The sequence below is a fragment of the Canis aureus genome, chromosome 1 (assembly GCF_053574225.1).
Source record: "Canis aureus isolate CA01 chromosome 1, VMU_Caureus_v.1.0, whole genome shotgun sequence".
Taxonomy (NCBI): Eukaryota; Metazoa; Chordata; class Mammalia; order Carnivora; family Canidae; genus Canis; species Canis aureus.
Genome location: NC_135611.1, coordinates 69,794,702 through 69,814,136, shown reverse-complemented (window position 1 = coordinate 69,814,136; position 19,435 = coordinate 69,794,702). Strand labels below are relative to the sequence as shown.

The following is a 19,435-nucleotide window of genomic DNA, read 5'->3' as shown; positions in this document are numbered from 1 at the left end:
TTGGGAAAAATAAAACTCATGGTCATTGTTAAATCTCCAATTCCCAGCTTCGAAACTCCGTACATTTCTGTTGAATGAGTGAACTTTTATGGGGTGGGGGGCCTAGTAGGTGGAAGTTTTTTCAGTTGGGGGCCTATCTTAAGGCAATGCTGCCTTTTTTTTTAAATAAAGATTTATTTGTTTTAGAGAGAGGACAGGAGGGGCTGGGAGAGAGAACCTCGCGCAGACCCCGTGCTGAGCGTGCTGCCGGCGGGGGGGCGCGGGGGGGGGCTCGATCTCAGGACTGAGGCAGCAGCGAGCTGAGGCATCGCGTACCTGGCTGTGCCCCGGGCCCTGGCCGACGGCGGTGACCCCCCGGGGGGTGGGGTCCTGCCCCGCCGCTTCGTGCTCGCTGCTTGGGGCTTCTGTGGCCTGTGCAGGTGCCCCGGGGTGGCCCCGCGCCCGCCCTTCCCGAGGCGCTCGGGGAGCGAGGACAGGCTCTGCGGCGGCGACGTCGTTTGAGCCCCCGGGGGGGGGGGGCGGGGCGGGGTCCATGGCCGGGCCTTCCCCCAGAGCTCTGCGCCCCTGCGGGCCTCCGGCGCGGCCGCTGCCCGGCGCCTCTCGGGCCTGGGAGGACGCGCCGTGTCCTGGTGTTGTCCTGGGCGCGCGGCCTGCGGACGGCTCCGGCCGGGTAGGCGGGCGCGGCGGCGATGGCCGGGCCTGAGGCGCCCGAGGCCTTTGCGGGGAAGCGCGGGAGGAGGCGCGGGGAGGTGGGGGCAGCCGGAGGGCGGCGCGGGGGACCACGGGGGACCGGGGGGCGCCGGCGCCTGGGGCCTGGGGCCCCGCATGGTGTCCTCGCCGCGACGCCGGGAGGCGGACAGGGGCCGCGTGCTGCGGGCGGGTGGCCGAGGGGAAGGCCCTGCGAGGCGGGAGGGCCCCAGGCGCAGCCCGCGCCCCTGGGCAGGGCCCGAGCAGAGACCGGCCTGTGGGCTCGCGGGCTCGCGGCGGCGGGAAGGGCGGCGGGAAGGGCGGCGGCGGCCCTCGAGGTGCGCGGCGGCCACGCGGCGGGCGATTCTCAGCGCGAGGCTGCTCGGCGCGGAGGCCGGAGGGGACGCCGCCCTGCTGAGCGCTGCTCGCGGCCTGCTTGGGCGGGCGGCCTGCCTCGGCCGTGGCGCCCGGGCCGCCCCCGCGTGTGCGCATTCTCGTGCCGAGGCGCCCGGCGTCCAGGCGGCGCGGGAGCCACCGAGCTGAGGCAGCGGCAGGTGCCGAGGCTCCGAGCGGCGCGGGGCCCGAGGCCTGGCCGGACAGTTGCGTCCGGGGTCCGCGCCCCTTGCCCGCGCCCCTTGCCCGCCCCCCTTGCCCGCCCCCCTTGCCCGCCCCCGCCCCGTCCCCGCGGCGCCCGGGACCGAGGCCCACGCGCTCCTTTCCCGCGTGAGCAGCCCGGCCCGTGTGGCCCCCCCGCGCCCCGGGCTCCGCCCACCCGCCAAGCGCACTGGAACCGCGCTCGCCCCGAGGGCCTGCCCCGAGGTCCTGCCCCGAGGGCCTGCCCCGGCCGCCAGGTCGCACCGCCTCTCGGCCTCGCTGCAGCCCGCGCCCCCCGGTGGCCTCGGTCAAGGCCCCGGAGGTGGAGGTGCCCGAGTGGCCGCCGCGGGCACGGGCAGGTCGCTCCAGGTCGCTCCAGCGTCTGTCAGGAGGTTTATTTATCTGACACCAAAGGAAGCGGAGCGCCCTGTGGACACGGAGCTCCTTCCAGGAAACGGGAATTTGTACTTGCTGCCCCTGAGAACGCCGGCTCCCGAAGATCAGGTGCAACTGATTCTGGAGGCACGACAGGAAAAGACAAGGAGGAAAGGTCTTTATGTCCCTCAAGTGATTCTTTGGGTCATTGTGTGAACTTCCAGGGCAGGCACCCTCTCCCTCTCACGCGTTCATTTACTGCTTGGTAATTACATGCGAGTATTAAAACAGCAAAATACCATGTATCAGTATGGAAGGATCGCTTTCGTCATTTTATAAGACTTTTTGTATAAAACTTTTTATCTAATGACATTGTTTTCTAGGACATGACATTTTCATTTCCTTCTAACTCGTTTGAGACAAAGCACGTTTTTATTCATTCATTCAGCACATACGTGTGGGTGCCAAACGATGTTGTAGGTAAGGGGAATAGAATGATTTACAGAACAGACAAAAAAAAATCTTTTTTTCATGTGAATCCTATTTCTAGAGTTGAATCTGATATGATAATGTCACAAGAATCTTATCCATAGACTTACTTGATTGCTTAATATCTGTGATAGGCACAAGGGTTAGTCTTACAGAATTTGATTTTTAACAGATTTTTAAAAGGCTTGTGTATGATGTTATTCATATATTATTCTTTAAAATATTTATTTATTTGAGAGAGAGCGAGCAAGCACGAGCAGCAGGGACAGAGGGAGAGGGCGAGAGACTCTCAAGCCGACTTCCTGCTGAGCCCGGAGCCAGACGCAAGGCTCGATCTCATGACCTGTGCTGGAACCCAGGGGTGGTTGCTTAACCGACTGTGCCGCCCAGGCGCCCCGTGTAATATTATTTATAATTATAGGGAAATCCCCCCTGGAAACAGTGGCTGATCCTGGTGATTACACTGTTCTCGCAGTGACAGCTGACATAGATTGCTCACCAGGACAGGTATTGTAATACAACCTCAACACTTCAGGGTATTTAAACCACATGCTCGGTTTATGAGATCGGTGCCATCAGTGGTTTTTATGTCGAAGATGAAGAAACAGAGGAAAGGAGATTAAATCACTTACATGGCAGCTAATTGGTCGAGCCAGGCTTTGAATGCAAGCATGTTAGTAAATTATTAAAAAAAAATAAAGAAATTAAGAGACTGTTCCCTTTGATAACTACAAAGATTTAAATATGAAGCAGATCAAGAATTATCTGTAGGATATAGTAAAAAGTATGGAGTATTTCGGTGGTATAAAGTGTAGTCATCAGGGTCACTACTGGAGCCAGAACGCTTGGGTTGAGTGGTTGTGTGCCTTACTCTCATCATCTGTGAAATGTCTATTTTATAGGGTTTTTGTAAAGATTAAGTTATGCAAGAAAAAAAATTAAAGTTTGGTTTAAATATATGTGAGAACTCTTAGCAGAATCCATAGGAAGTGTTGGCTAGTGCTCTTACTACTCTTGTTTCTATTGACATTTTTTAAAGAGCATTTCCTCTTTCCTGAGGTTTTGCTTTTTTTTTTTTTTTTAGAAAAAAAATGTTGCCATGTATTTGGGTATATACCATCCTTACTTTCCTAATTGATTTTTCTGATATGTACCAGTTTGGTATTTTTGGCCAGGGTTTTGCTCAGGAGGGTGTTGGGGTGTGGTTCTTTAGTCTGTGCAGGGTTTTTAAATATTTTTCAGTGATTCTTATTTGCTGTAGTTTTTAACACCGGAACCCCCAGCATATTACATAGAAAGGGCTCCAATCTTGAAATATGAAGCGTGCTGCGATGGTAATCTTCTGGATGAGTCACTGTGGCAGGATTCCAGCACTCACCAGACCCTGTGATGAGAGAGGGAGGAGTAAAGGTGTGCTTAAGAATTAAAAAAAAAAAAAAAAAAAAGAATTGTTCCCAGGGACGCCTGGGTGGCTCAGCGGTTGAGCGGTTGAGCATCTGCCTTCTTCAGCTCAGGGTGTGATCCTGGGATCCCGCATCAGGTCGGGCTCCCTGCATGGAGCCTGCTTCTCCCCCTGCCTGTGTCTCTGCCTCTCTTTCTGTGTCTCTCGTGAATAAATAAATACGATCTTAAAAAAAAAAAAAAAAAAAAGGTTCTGAGAGCATGAGCAGCACAGTGAGTGAAGGGCTGGGGGTCCTGGGAAACTCCAGCAGATAACTCAACAATTGGGGTTGTAATCCTCCGGGATGGGCTTTCTGACTTAGAGCCTAAATTGTTGACTTGCATCTCTCACCAAATATACTGTTGATACTTAGCATGGAAAATCCATTCATTGGTCTTTTTACTGTCATTCCATTCAGTTGTGGATGACTCCGGTGACCGGAGCCTCTTGGAACGTGTGTAACAGGAAGGGACAGGAAACCATCCATTATGGGAGCTAGATTACAGATTGCTTACAACACAGTAACAGGGAGAACCTACATGGCAAAAGTTGAGAGAGGCTGCAGGAACTGTAACCAGACACTCATAGCTTTATTTTATTTCTTTATTTTTTTAAAGTAAACTCTCCCTTCACAATGGGGCTCAAACTCACAACCCTGAGATCCAGAGTACCATGTTCGACCAATTGAGCCAGCCAGGTGCCCTGACATCCACAGCTTTAAATTACTAAGGAAAAAAAAATGGAAATGAACGTTACATTTAAGACAGTAGAAAGAGAATGAAGAATAAGCCCCAGTAAGTAAGGAAGAGGGAGTCAGTGACTTGAACAAAAATTGGAAGAGGAAAAAAATGTAATACTTTTGTATTGGGCGGAGAAGGGGGGGGATGGAAGTCACTAGATAAAGGATAAACCTGTAACTATTTTATACAGAAAAAAGAATGAGAAAAAAATTTTATAACCTCAGACCAGGAAACATTGTAAAGATAGACCTTTAGTAATAATTTAGAAATGAATCAGCAAAATAGAAACATTCCCAGGAAAATATAAATGTTTTCCTTCAGAAGAAAATCTTGGAAGTTAATAATCATAGAGAACATGAAAAAAATATGAGTTACTGGGCCTCCATTGTAGGAAAATGTTTTTATAGTATCATGGAACTGAACATTCCTTTATGGTTCCAGAATGTAGAACTGTATTAAAGCATTCTTTTTAAAATTTGAAGGCCAACATAACGCTGAAAACAGATATTGATCAGAATAGTGGGGGTAAAAAAAAAAAAAGAAAACAAAATGATAGGCTAATGTCACTCATAATTATAGGTAAGAACCCAATAAACACCCTCCCAAAAGTCTTTTATAACCAAATGGAGTTCAAGAATGTAGGAATAACAGACTGTTTCAGATTCCTTTAATAGATTTTATTATTGGCAACTGTAGGGAAAACATAATTATTTTGCTAGATGAGCCATTTAATGAAATTTTAATATTCATGAAAATGCTCACTAAAATAGGAATCTGTATAGTTATTTAATACAGTAATGTTTTTTCAAATTAATATCTAATGTTACACTTAACAGTATGATGATAGCATATTCTTAAAGTCAAAATAAAAAATACCACTTTTTGTCATTTTTATGTGGTTCTTGAACTTTGTCAGTACAGTGTGACAAGAAATGAGCATTAAGTATTAGAAAGGAGGGATGAAAATTATTTTTTCACAGTTACAGAATATTCTGCAAAACCCAAGTGAATCATGGGATAGCCAATTAAAAATGCTATGTAAAGAAGATCTCATTTCTGGTTTTTAATAGTGTAGAAATTCTGTTTCATAGGAACAAATCTAATAAGGTGTGAAATCTTTGTGGCTAAATTACAGAACATTGAAGATGTAAAAGAAGGGCTGAATAAATGGAGAGCTGTTCGTTATTGAATGCTTGATATTGTGAAGATACCAGTTTTCCTAAGATACATCTATAATTTCAATGAAAACCCGTTAAAAACCAAAGCAGGGTTTTTATGGAACAGTTCATCCTAAAATCCATATGTCAATGAGCGTGTGTCCAAGAGTAGCCAAAATAATTTTTGGTTTTCCCAACAAGTTGGGAAGACTTGCCATACCACACATATCAAACTTACTAAAATGTTGCAAATCCAGGTAATTAGACCACTGTACTTGATATAAACCAATATGAGCCCAAAAACTTGATATAAACTAAAATAAGGAAACTTGTTATGTTATAAAGGTGGTAGTTTAAATCAGTAGGGAAAGGTGACCTATTAAAGAAGCATATGGGAAAAAATGAAATTTCATTCCTCACTTCATACCAGGTGCAAAAATTCACTATACATGCAAAATAGTGATAAGGGTATAAAGCCAATCTTTAAAATTTTTAGATGAAAATATGAACATTGTTGGGGAGTAGGGAACACAGATAATACAAATGATAAAGGAAAAGATTGAGAAATTTGACTCTTAAACTTCGGTACAACAAGAAAATATACTACATTGGGAAGAAAAGGCTCAAATTGGTGGAGAGTGTAATGAATGTTTGAAAGACATTGATAATTGCCTTCCTATCTTTACAAACACGACCTTATTTTGTGCCCATTTAACAGTGGTGGTCTGCTTTGGTGTCCTTCAGAGGTTGTGAGCATTGAGACCAGGTAAGCTAAGAATTTCTGGAGAAGCTTTGCTTTCTGAATACGGGGTCTGGTCTTTGTCTTTCCTTGTTTCCCTTCTTGCCTGCAATGTGGGAATCAAGTTTAGAGCTGCAGCGGCTTTGTTGCAGTGAAGAAGTTGAAGCTACATGTTCGAGATGATGGGCAGGAGCATACAAGGCTAGTTCCGTGATGATGTTCTTGACTAGAGGCATCAGCCATGAATCATCTACTCCCATACTTGTAGTCAAATGAGAAAAAAATGACTTGGGTCTATTCTAGCCATTGTAGGTGGCTTTTTCAAGAGAGGATTACTGACAATAGCCCATATCCCATAAGGATTAAAATCTAGGTGATAGGAGCAACTCCTATAAATCAATAAGAAGGACAGACTGATAGAAAAATTGAGGATAATTGTAGGCAGTTCACAGAACTGGAAACCCCAGTGGCCAGGAAACATATGAATCTCATTAATAGTTAGGAAATGCAAATTATAAGAGACTTTCCATAACCATCTTAATAGAGATCTAAAAACATCAAGTGTTGAGGAAGGTGTAGAAAAATTGTTATTTGTATTCACTTTTAGTGAGACTAGATATTGGTACAAGCATCTTGGGGAACATTTTGGTAGTATCAGGTAAAATTGACCATACCTCCCCAGCCAGCATTCCACTAGATACCTACCCTCGAGACTCCTGCACCTCTGCAAGGGAGAACGGAAGCAGTGGTCACTGAGCTATCTTAATAGCAAAATAGCAGAAACACTATCCTTCAATTGGGAAAAAGGAAGTTTATTTTATGGTGGAGTACTGTGTGGGAGTTAAAGAGAATGACCTGCATATATGAATTACATAGAAATACATATATGAGCACAGATCTGAAAAAAAATTAATCTTGAACTAAAAATGTAGAAGACTATGAATGTGGGGATAATACTTATAAAGAAAATGAAAACATTGAAACTATGCAAAACAGCGTCATCAGCTACAGCCACTGAGAGAGATGCACACCTTGGCAAATATTTCTGCTCATCGGTGAATTTTCTGGAAGCCTAAAAATGGATTTTTAAAATTCAGCCAATGTTAGTTCATTGCTTGTTTTATTCCTGACAGCGTCTTATTTACTGGGGATATTAAAACCAGAGCTGTTCCTTGAGCAGCGGTATAATGTAAAAAATTTAAAGCACTTTGTAAAACATACTCATGTATATCTTCATTTAATTATTCTAATTTCTGAGGTATTAGGCCTGCAGGATTTTTATTCTTACTCAAAGTGGCAGTACTCGAACTTTCTGATTTATAGTTCTTTTCATAGTGGTTTTATGTTTTTTTTTTTTTTTCCAACAACTTTTAAAAATTTATTTATTTGAGAGAGACAGAGAGAGTGTGAACAGAGAGAGGGAGAAGCAGGCTCCCTTCAGGGAGCTCGATGCAGGACTCGAGCCCGGGACCTGGGATCACGACCTGGGCTGAAGGCAGACGCTCAACCCCTGAGCGGCCCCCGTGCCCCTAGGAAGGATTTGAATACTCCACAGTCGGATGTGTGCTGCAACTGGTTTTCTGTTAAGTCTCCTAGTAAGCATTATTTCACACATTCTTTTTACTAGTGAGCTCATTTAAAGACATGATTCTAACATTCCTGGAAGGATTTCACTGGAAAAAACGTAGGAGAAAATAAGAGTAAATCAGGAAGGATCCCATGATCTCACACAAGTATGTGAGACAGCTGGGACGTGGACAGTGTCCTCGTAGGGAAGCTGTGCCCCAGCATAGGCTGCGGATCGCTCAGCCCCTGGCAGCAGCGTGAGCCTGCCCTCCTGGCCCTTCCCGGCACCCGGATGCAGGCGAGTCGGAGCTGGGACCGTCTGCAAGAAACCCCTGGCTTGATTGAAGCCACATGGGTCGAGGTTTTCACTGAGACACGTGAAGGGCCTTCAGTGCTCTTGCCTCTATAACGTAAACCGCGCAGAGATATTTCAAAAACTGCACAAACAAGCAAACAAAACCCCCTCAGCACGTTTATTGCGTGTGTATACAGATGCACACCTAACCCACTTGGTAGCAAATACATCTGTGAGCTCTTTATCCTTCTCACTGATAGTTGTGTGCCTTGTTTTCTTTTTTTTTTTTAATATAGTAACTGCACAATAAATACAGATTGAATATGGGGTGGAAGTGGGATGAGGAGTGACAGAAATCGGTGCCTGACTCTGCATTTTCCACTCCTCTGCTATTTAGAAAAGTCCAACCGCACTTTAAGATGGGCTTCCTAATGTGTGAGAAAGTGAAACATGCAGCAGGAGTAAACAGAGGCCTTGGCTGCCTACTTAGCTCAAATCTGCAGGACATTTGCCCAACCCTATTTTTCTCTGCCGCGGGCCAGAAAACCCATGTGTTTGAACTTGAGGATGCTCTGACTTTCCGTGCCAGACCTCTGGATAACCTTGGGGCAGCTGTTCCTTGATGCTGTTTACTTGTTCGAAAGTTAAGTCGTGCGAAGATGTGGACAGGTGAGCAAGGACAGGCTCCGCTTCTCTGGTGAGCGTCCTCCAGGCTGTCGCCTGCTGGTGCTGCGCAGCGCGCGGCGCTTCCTCTACCTACACAGTGACTCTCCCAACGAGGAGGCCACTTCGTCCTGCGCCCTCCGTAGACACTTTCTCATAATATTCACAGTGGTGTGTACGTTGAAGGTGCTGATGAGCTGATAAGCAATGATGTGAAGCCTCTCTGATAGAGCGCTTTGCTTATGGAGACGGAAGATGGTTTGGTTTGTTATCAGCTAATGCAGGCGGTGAATGAAGGCATGTTTGCAATTAGCACTCACTCCCTGTGCAGCTAATCTATTTAAATCGGGAAGATTACCTAAAATAACAAAGTGTGCCTTTTGTACTTAGATCCAGGCAAGCCAGGTCTCTCTACCTACTATGCAGGAATTTTCGTTTGAATTTTAAATTTGGATTTCTTGGTTTGCCTTCCAGATTTTTTCCCCTGGTATAATCTATAGGATCTATTTTGCTATAATAATTCAGTGTAGCTTTGAAAAGGAGTCTGAACTTGAACACATTTTCAGTTACTGTTAATGTTGGACTCTGAAAAATACCCTTTTGGTTATCTTTTATGAAATCAAAGTAATGGGTGTGTGTAATTGAATGCAGGTCCCTTTGCTTCTCATTTTGGTCTCCGTGGTTTTTGGACAGTTTTGGATATCGTACCCTTCTGGAAAAGTTACCTTTGTGTCATATTGGAACTTGTTTGAGGTTACAAGTCATTTTTGGAGACCGTAAACGTTCCCTGGAAAATACTGGGCCGATTTCCTTTTATAGTCTGTGGATTGTTCATCAGGTTGCATTTTGGCATCTGACGCTCCCCGGGCAGGGTAGTGTCCAGCTGTACTTGGGGAGTAGCTGCAGATGCTCCTTGCCATTCACTCTTTATTTGTTGATTTTTTTTTTTTTTAAATGCCCTGTGAAATTTTAAGCCAAATGAGACTAGAAGGAATCCTGGTTTTCAAAGGCTCTTTAATTTTGCATTCAAAAGGTAATTTCAGCCCTGCTGTTACAAATTAAATGTTCCAGCTCACTTAACTTACTCCTGCCCTCACCTGCTTACATACTTGAAGGAGAAGAATATAGATCGATTTGTATGCCCCCATAAAAAGTTGAGAGAAACTTGCACCACTTCTGTGTGGCTTGCCCAAATACCTTTATGTGATTCTTAGGATGGTGGAAAAAGTACAGATTCAAAGTGAAGATCTGAGGTTATGATTTTATTTTAAATCGAAAGGCAGATGTGCCTTTATTACCTGCTTATTTGAAACACGGTGAGTACAGTGGGAAGCCGAGGACAATTAAGCGCAGGAAATGGCTTCACATGTGGCCTGTTGCATCCTGGACGAGTCGGATAAAACCAAAACAGCTGGACTGCCGAGTGCCCTGAAGATTTCCGAGGCCCCGGGACCGTGGGGGAGCACGCTTTACGGGCTCGTTGCCTGGAGAGCTTTGCCCACAGGCCTTTGGTGACTTGCCTTCAGTTTTTGCTTTGTTTTGTTTTCACAAAAATGCACAATATTTGGGGCCCTTCCGTGTTGCTAGATGAAAATGGTGTGCATTTGGCTCCATAAAGCAAGCAGCCTTGAGAGATGGGCCTGCCTAGAAATTGACTACATTTTTGTGGGAGAACGGGTGAAAAGGGCAGTTTCCTGTGTTGCTGCCAAAAGGTCTGAACAATTTGTAGTAGCTTGTGGCTAGAAAACAACTTCAGTGAGGCAAAAACAGCAACTTCAGACTGGCTCCGGGTATGTGTGAGAAAATGCTCTTTTTTTCCCCCACTAGATTGTTAGGCTTTGTAGAAAATTTATAGAGTGAATTTTTAAACTCAGCTGCTTAGAGTGGTGGTATTTTGGGTGATTTGGATTAAAAACCTGGGGAAATATACTTGGAGTTAGTACAAGTGGTGCATATGTCGTACCTAAAAACAAACAAAAAACTCCAGCTTTTATATTCTTTTGTAACCATGGGCTTGAATGGTAATCCGTTTTTCTCCTGCCTTGAAAGCGTATCGGTAAATCTTGGCATTTAGAGTGTGTATTTTTACAGGGATTTTTTTCTTTCCGCCCCCTCAGTTGACTTATTAGAAGTGTTTCTAGTTCACTTTGGCAGCGTGAGAAGTGTGTTTATGAAATCTACCTAGTGATTCCGGGGAGGGGTTCTCGCAGTGTGAGGTCCTCAGGCTGGTTAAATCGTTTACTACTTTGTTTTGTTGTTAAGATTTTATTATTTAGAGAGAGCGCAGAGGGAGAGGAAGAGAGAGACGCAGCCTCCCCACCGAGCAGGGGGCCCGATGCGGGGCCGGATCCCAGGACCCGGGATGGTGACCCGAGCCCAAGGCAGACACTTAACCCCACTGAGCCGCCCAGGCACCCCCATTCACTTCTTTGGTTGAGAAAAATCGCTGAGGCAGGGCTGGCCTGTAGCTAGATGGTCAGAGCCTGACGGATCTGGAGTCTGGTCTGTGTTCCTGATTATTTCCGAATAGGTACTGTTTCAGATACCACATAGTCATTTTGTAGATGTAAGGTCTGTTAAAAGTTGTGTGTGTGGGTTTTGTGTGGTGTTGTTTTGTCGAATGGGTTTGGACATGAAGATAGATTTGTTTCATTTTAATGTTTTCACCAATCTTTTTCCCGATTGCAGCTTCCATCACTCCTGTACTAATTGTGGCTTAAATGTTCTTTACTTTTTTGGCCTTAGTTTTGATCTTCTCTTCTGTGGAGGATGGATGTCTGTTCGCTTTTCATGGAGATGCCGACAATAGCTGGTTAAGACCTAACTTTTTTCTTAATATTTTTCCCTGTTCATTAATATCATTTTCTTCTTTATTGCATATTTAATCAGTAGCCTGATGCTCAAAATCTAAAGCAGCTGCTTTCAACCAGGGAGGGGGTGAGTGGGTGACTTATTTTTACTTTTTGGGCCCCGAGGGACATTTGGTAACGTTTGGAAGCCTTTGTGATTGCTCCGGTTTGAGGGCGCAGTATGAGCATCTGTTGCATAGACTTTAGGGTTGCTGCTAAACATAGAATACACCGGAGACCACCTCACAACAAAGAATTATGTGGCCAAAATGTCCATTGTGCAGAAGATGAAAACCTTGATGGAGCTACTGTGGGGCACAGACCAAATCTTGCTAGGAGCAGTTTCTGTCTTCGTGATATTTTTTTCATAGCAAAACAACTCCATGGTAACTAGGGAAGTTTTTATTTTCTATTTGAGAGATTGAGGAAGAGGCTGTCCATCTGCCTGCCCACCCAGCCCTAAGTCAAATAACACAGTTGACCTTCCACTGCAGTGTCTCTCTGCTGTTTCCGACTCTACCTTCAGCCCCAGCCGGGTCACACCTTTAAAGGATGACCTGCCATTATCCCGGTCGTGATAAGTTGACTGCCGGTTACCATTGGTACATGAGCCACTTGCTTTGGGGTGGAGACAAGCAAGAGAAGAGGGATCCCCACCAAAGATCTGACTGGGCGGGAGGTCCTTGCGTGCCCCTCGCAACTATACTGAGTAGCAGAGTATGCACGTGGGTCCACACGTGTCTATAGGTCAGGTGTTGATTAGCTTTGTACACTGAAAACTGAAATACAGTGGATAAATGGAACTTTTAGATGTGCTTAAAAAGAAATCTCTAGGTCCAGTATTTATGGAATAACTACCATGTTAGGGAAGTTGACTTTTGGATTTTATTACTTTAAGAGGTGTTGGTGATTTTGATGAAATGTTAAAAGTTGAAAGGAGCAACTCCTAGTGTTATCTGTTTTATTTTTTAATTTTTAATTCTGTATCTCCTAGTGGTATCTTGATGCTGTTGTAAGTGCTTGGGATTATGCATCTTTCTTCACTCCTTGATTTTTCAGAGATGGTTCCAGTTTTACCTCACTCTGTTCTTATGCCTTTTCACCCCCCTTAACTTGCTTTATGTAGGTTTTTTTTTTTTTTAATGTAGGTATTTCTTACGGTGAATTTGTAATCTCTGGCTTCCTCCGTGTGTTGCCTACTAGGTTATGATGTCCTAGCACAGTGTTGGGTGCATAGTGGCCCTTTATTCCCTGAATGTTGAATGACTGAATGGTGGTGGTGGAGGAGGAGGAGAAGCAACCAGTTTAGCAATCTTAAAACTAAAGGAGAAAAACAGGGCGTTTGAAAGTCCAAATGTGCTGGGGAAGGAGCCTAAGTGAGTGAAGGTAGGAATTGTTATGTTAGCTTGACCATATTGCTGTGGTTTGTACTGTGCATTTTTTTTTTTTTTCCCATTTTGGATGACTGCGGCTGGTAGGCGAGCCTGTGGCCTTGGCCACTTCCGCAGGTCCAAGTGGCGTTCGCGTCCTCTTCCTGGGCTCTTACTCTGGAGGGCTTGTATTCTTTGCCTGTGCCGGAATATAATCTATTTGCTGGCAGTGTGATTTCAGTCTAGATTTTTTCAACTGTTAGTTGTGTGTGTTCCCTCCCTCCAGGAAGAAATGTGTTTTAATGTGATAGAAATGACCCTTAAAGTCCTGCGGTGATTTTTCCCTTAAAGTCCTGTAACAGTGCTCCTATCCAGTATGTTAAATCCTGGACGTGACCTTTTAGGGCCTCCTCAGGCAGATTGTTTCCCTAGCCTTACTTCTATTGGCCCTTGAATTTAAGAGACCCAGCCTCCTTTTACTCTTTTTTTTTTTTTTTTTTAATGACACTAATGTGTCACCATTAGTGGCCTGCGTTAGAATAAACAGCAACTCTATAATGTGTCTTGTTTTTCTGTTGAATTATGGGAAAGCCCTTATTAGACGTTTTGATTCAAAAATAGAGATAATTATGGGAGAAGCCGCCTTTCAGCCAAAGGCACACCAGCAGGATCAGAGCTCATCTCTGTGCCCATGCCGTTGGCCTTGTCCCCTGCAAATTGAACATGCTTGATTGCACAGGTGCTTGCATGGTTGAACAAATTCTGTTTGGACAATAAACTGTTATGCCTGTCAGTGATTAGAGAGGCAGGACAGAGTTGCACGTGGACTACTTTGGTACGAGAATTAAAGAGGATATTGGCGAACATTAAAAAAAACAAATACACTTTCTGAGAGTAAATATGCTTTTTCTTTTAATCTTTAGTGGTTAAATGCTCTTAAACTTATTGGAAGTCAGCCATGGAAAGTCTTTTTTTTTTTTTTAAATCTAGTAACTTTTATTTATAACCTTGAGATTGTTAAGCAATATCAGGTTTTTCTTTATTGGGGGGTAGCTGTACTTAGATTATGGCTGAACCTATAGGAAGAATCAGTTTCTGGTGTCCTATTTTTTTAGTCTATAGTAGTGTTGTGTTTTTTTGCTTTTTTACAGAGGTGTGAGATCTGTGTCTGGGAGACAGGTGGTAGGTTGATGAGGGAACTGTCCTAGGATTTCTGGAGATAGAGTCTGTCTGGTTGAAGTCTGTGGCTGTGAACTTGTTTTGCTGTGTGGGTGCAAGTATGTAAGGCCAGAGTTAGGTGGAATGTGTGAGCGTGCCGGAGGTGAGAGGGGCTGGGGGTTAAGGCTGGGAGGGTGGCGGAGGTGCTGGAGGTGCTGGAGGTGCTGGAGGTGCTGGAGGTGCTGGAGGTGCTGGAGGTGCTGGAGGTGCTGGAGATGCTGGAGGTGCTGGAGGTGCTGGAGGTGCTGGAGGTGCTGGAGGTGCAGGGTAACAAAGCCTGGGGAGAGATGGAGGCACAGGCTGCTCAGGTCAAAGAATTGTTGGAGTTGGAGAGGGATCAAGCTAGAAAGATAGGAGGTCATCAAAGGTCAAGATGCAGGAAATTGAGATAACAGGATTATAGATCTAAGGCAGGATTTTTCAAGAAATCATTTTAGAAGGCTAGGACTGGCATTTAGAATATGAAAAAGAATAAACATAAGAGTCAGGGTCTTACCGAGCTATGCAGAATTTTTTACGTGGATTAAAAAAAGGTTCCCTCTTTGGGAAAAATTTTCCATCAGCAATAATCATGCTTCGGATCAGCCTGATGGGCCACGATCTGGCCCCTGCACAACGCTTCCCCTCTGGGAAAGGGAAGAAGAGGGGCAGTGGGCCGAAAGAGGTGCCCTTTTTTCTGGCCGAGAATATCTTCTGGAGGGAGGCTCCCTGAACCCAGGGGTGGGGCTGGATTTAGCGTAAGTCTTCCTGAATTTGGCCTTCCATCTGGATCAGAGCTGATCACAGACTGTCATTTGAAAACTTTGTTTCTATTCAAACTAGATGTGTTTACACTGTATTTGCAAACTGGGTTGAGAAGGAAATCTTTTACTCTGGGTCACACTTGGAAAAGTTTGAAAGCCAGTGCTTGGGGTGGGACCATGGGAATGGGTAACCAAGATGGTGAGGAGGGCAGGACTGGGGTTGGCTTTTTAAGTAGAGAAGGACCCACTCTCTCTCACTACTCTGTGCCTTATAAAAACAGTAGGAGTACAGAAATAAAAACGATTTCGATTTGGAATGCATTATATATGTGAAGGTTTGGGATTCAGCTCCCTTCTTCCCTAGTAAAGATTTAACCATGGTGGAGTGGTGGGGAAAAGTATGGCTCAGGTGTTGGGTGAGCTTCTGGCTTAACAGTGGGTCTCTGCAGCTTAACGGTCAGGCATAGGTCAGGGATGTAGCAGAGTCTGGGTCATTGCTAGGATCTTTTAAAAGCCAGGCAGTGAGGAGAGACCTCTGGTGTGCTTTGGGGCACGGAGAGCGAGCTTTCTGTGACTTTCACACTGATGGGTTGACTGTAGGACGCATCATCAGCAATAGAGAATTGAAAATTAATTTCTGGAGGGTTTTGAGGGTCATAGCTGTATAGAAAATCAAGTAGATGCAGTCTTGGGATTTGCAAGACATGGGTTCTAATGTCTTCCTCCTTTTCATGATTTTTTAAAGACGAAGAAATATTAGCATTAGCATCTGAGTATGATTTTTGGCTTTGCCTTTAGAATCTAAGTGAAAAGAGACATATTTAGACTCTCCTTGGCCACCTCCTTGCTGTTAGTAGGAGTAAAGTCCTGCAAGGCCTCTTGCTTTTTAGACTGAACCTGGGAGGTGCAGAGTCTGGTTTTCCTTTATGCTGGATCATTCTCCTGGGCAGGGAGAAGGAAGCAGGAGGCTACAAAGGGAGGGAAAGGAGACCAGGCTGTCTGGCGTTGGGGAGCTAGGAGGTTGGGTAGGGGCTCCTGTAGCACTCCACCGACCCTGTTGCCCGGCATTGTTACCCCAAGCTCTTGTACCATACCCCATCTCCAGGGGGCCTTTGCTGGAGGAGCAGCAGGATAGGGATTCTGTACTGGGGGTTTTTCTACCATGAATGGGGGGTGCCAGAAAGGGTCCTCTCCCATCCATCTGTGTTGTAGTTAAAACTCCGTGTGTATTTTCCTTAGAAGTGTTAAAATTTGCTGTTAAATTTTCAGGTACTTTTCACGTGCATTATAGATTAATTGGACTTTAAGTAGACTTGAGGAATTAGTATTCCCTTTAAGGACTGTTACTGTGGGGCAAGACAGTAGTGGCTAATACTAGCTTAGTGTTTGCTTTATGTTAAAAACCATCATTCTACCAGCAGTATTTTATTTCTATCTGTATGAGTAGCCAGGAATTGAATTTTTTTAGTGTCATTTTACAGGATGAAGATTGAGGCTCACCTGTCAATTTGACCTTTTTTTTAAAAAAGATTTTACTTAAGTCCTCTCTCTACACCCAAGGTGGGCTCAAACTCAACGCTGCAATTAGAGTCACATGTTCCACTGATCAAACCAGCGAGGCGCCCCAAGATTTCACTTTTGACATCTCCCCTCATTCCCCCACTGTGCCCACCCCTTTTGCAACCATGTTGTCACTTCATTTGGAGTTGGGAGGTATGTGTGGTTCTTTTTTTTCAATCAGGACTGAGTCATGGGTTGGAGTCCTTCTATCCTGCCTACAGGCGGGAGTGCAGTTAGTCCTCTTCAGGCCTGCCAGATAGTAAATACAACTTAGAGCAGTTAAAGTCTAGCTTTCCAAAGATGGGCCTGATGGTGTTTGATGTCCTGCTCTACAATATGTTTAAAGCTGAGAAGTTGCAAGTATAGGGCTTCCTAAGCAGAGCGGTCAAGTGTGCGGTTTTCTAGGGCCAGGAAGGGGGATTGTGTTGTTACAGTGTTAGATGGGCTTGGGAATCTGAGCCACGGCTTGTTTTCTAGAGCCTGAGCTCAGAGCCGCGGCTGGTAATGACATCACCTCCACAGGTGCCACATCATTCTTTTTTCCTACATAGCCTGCCCTGCCTTGCTCTTCCCTTTTTTACAAAGAATGCTGAAGTACTACTGTGAGGTTTTGTTGTAAAAAGAAGTATGAGGTTCAATTCTGTGTGTGTGTGTGTGTAGAGTGATGAAAATATAGTGCTTCCTGAGAAGCATCCCATCCCAGAAATTCCAGTTTTAGGTTACTTGTCTTCAATTACTCCCAAGAGATTTTTAAGGGGAAGGGTGGGGCAGAGGCGGGGAATCGGAGTAGATGAGAAAAATAGCTGTGCAAGAACAAGGTCGAAGGTTCACACCCCTTTAGTGCCCTCCTAATTGAAGACTGGACTAGGGTGTTTCTAAGAGCTGATTTCCGGCACATTTAGAGGCTCAAGAGCTCTGATTCCAGATGTCAAGCTTGGCTTCAAGAGGTTGGACCTTTTTTTTTTTTTTTTTTAAAGATTTATTTATTTATGATAGAGGCAGAGACACAGGAGGAAGGAGAAGCAGGCTCCATGCCAGGAGCCCGATACGGGACTCCATCCGGGACCCCAGGATCACGCCCAGGCCAAAGGCAGGTGCCAAACCGCTGAGCTACCCAGGGATCCCCGGAGTTGGACCTTTTTAATGATTTGTGGAATGTGTAATCTTAAATAATAAAAGCTAGATTCTCAGTTTCACATATAATTATTAATATTATGCTCTTTTTAGCTTTGTAGCCTACTCATAGCTTATAAAATACTTCAATAAATGGTGTTTGTATGCATTTCACAAAGTAGGGCTTAAACCGTAGATCTGGTTTTCATGTCCATTTTCATCCAACATCATGTTGTGTGGTTTGCCAAGCCAAGTAGTTTTTATTTATTTTTTAAAGATTTTATTTATTCGTGAGAGACACACACACAGACAGAGGCAGAGGCACAGGCAGAGGGAGAAGCAGGCTCCATGCAGGGAGCCCGATGCGGGACTCTGGGGTCACCACCTGCCTGAAGGCAGGCGCTTAACCACTGAGCCATCCGGGGTGCCCCCAAGTAATTTTTAAAAATGTAGAACTTAAGAAAAAAAAAGGTACAACTTTAGAACTGTAGAACACTTTAAGGGATAATTAATCTTCTATTTCCTAGAAGAGGAAATTTAGTAAAGTGAGGTTAAATGACTTGCTCACAATTGTGACTCTCCGAACTGGAACTGGTTCTACTTATTTGTTTACTTCTTACTGTACCATGCTGCCTATTTCACTTTATTTACTGGGAATCTGAGGGGTTATCCTCTAGGGTAAATTAGAGATCTTCCCCCTAGAGAGTTAAGTCCACCTATGATGTGCAGTATGAAAAAAGTAAAACCTTGAAATTACCCAAACACACCTGTGTAGTTAATGTGCCCCAGGTAATTTGGAGAAATTTGAAAACCATTATGATATGGCCGCATTGCTGCTATTTGTGGGTTGATATGAACCTGAGAGGAGCGGAAGTTAAAAATGTAGGCCTTGCATTCAGAGTAAGCATCAGTATATTTGAGGTTTTTCTTTTCCTCCATGTTAAAACTAATAAATATCTGAAAGCTTAGTGGTTTTGCCAAACTGTTAATTATTTCTATGCCAAATTTCTTCTGCCGTGGAATACACTGGCTTTGGTCTGGATTCCTCTAGGACTTGCCCGCGGCTCCTTCCTGCGCCCTTCCGTGGCCTCTCTGCTGGGGCAGTGGTGGATGGCGACATGGTGGGGCCCCAGGTGGGCAGGTCGTCCTCCCCCCCTGCCTCCCCCCCTTTGCTGGGTCTTCACAGCTCGAGCAGAGCACCTCCCGAGGGCACCCTTCCCGCGGCGGTGGGGAGAGCCGCTGAGCCATTCAGGGCGAATTCGGCCCTCGAGGAGTCCTGCAGCTTGGGGGGCCGGGGGGCAGGGGGCCTCTGCGGAGGGCGGCGGTCGGCAGGGCCTGCACCCCTGCTCTGGCCCGCCGGTCGCTGGAGGCCCTTCACGGGCTGCGACATCTGGGTGGTGGCCTGGAGCAGGCCTGGACCCCCCCTGCCTCCCCCTCCTCCTCCCCCCTACTCCGCCTCCCCCCTACTCTGCCTCCCCCCTCCCCCTCCTCTCCCTCCCCCTCCTCCAACCCCTTCCCCATCCATCCTACCCCTCTTCCTCCCCCCTTCCCCCTCTCCCCCTCCATCCTACCCCTCCTCCTTCCCCCTTCCCCCCTCCCATCCATCCTACCCCTCCTCCTCCCCCCTTCCCCCTCTCCCCCTTCACCCCTCTTCCCCCTCTCTCCCTCTCCCTCCATCCTACCCCTTCTCCCCCCTCCCCCTCTCTCTCCATCCTACCCCTCCTCCTCCCCCCTTCCCACCTCTCCCCCTCCATCCTCCCCCTCCTCCTCCCCCCTTCCCCCCTCTCCCCTCCATCCTACCCCTCCTCCTCCTCCCCTTCATCCCTCTTCCCCCTC

The 19,435-nt window shown here is 45.8% G+C and overlaps 1 protein-coding gene across 3 annotated transcripts in view; it reads left to right on the top strand.

Moving 5' to 3' along the window:
• The window catches only part of EPB41L2 (erythrocyte membrane protein band 4.1 like 2), a 192,536-nt gene that overhangs the window by 29,480 nt on the left and 143,621 nt on the right, over positions 1–19,435 (top strand). Inside the window, exon 1 of one of the 3 annotated variants that reach the window (XM_077902927.1) lies at positions 10,396–10,536. The exons of the other annotated variants lie outside the window; for them this stretch is intronic. The gene's annotated coding sequence lies outside the window, so the exon portion shown is untranslated. Of the gene's footprint in view, positions 1–10,395; positions 10,537–19,435 lie in introns of those variants that run through there. 3 annotated transcript variants of the gene reach the window in all.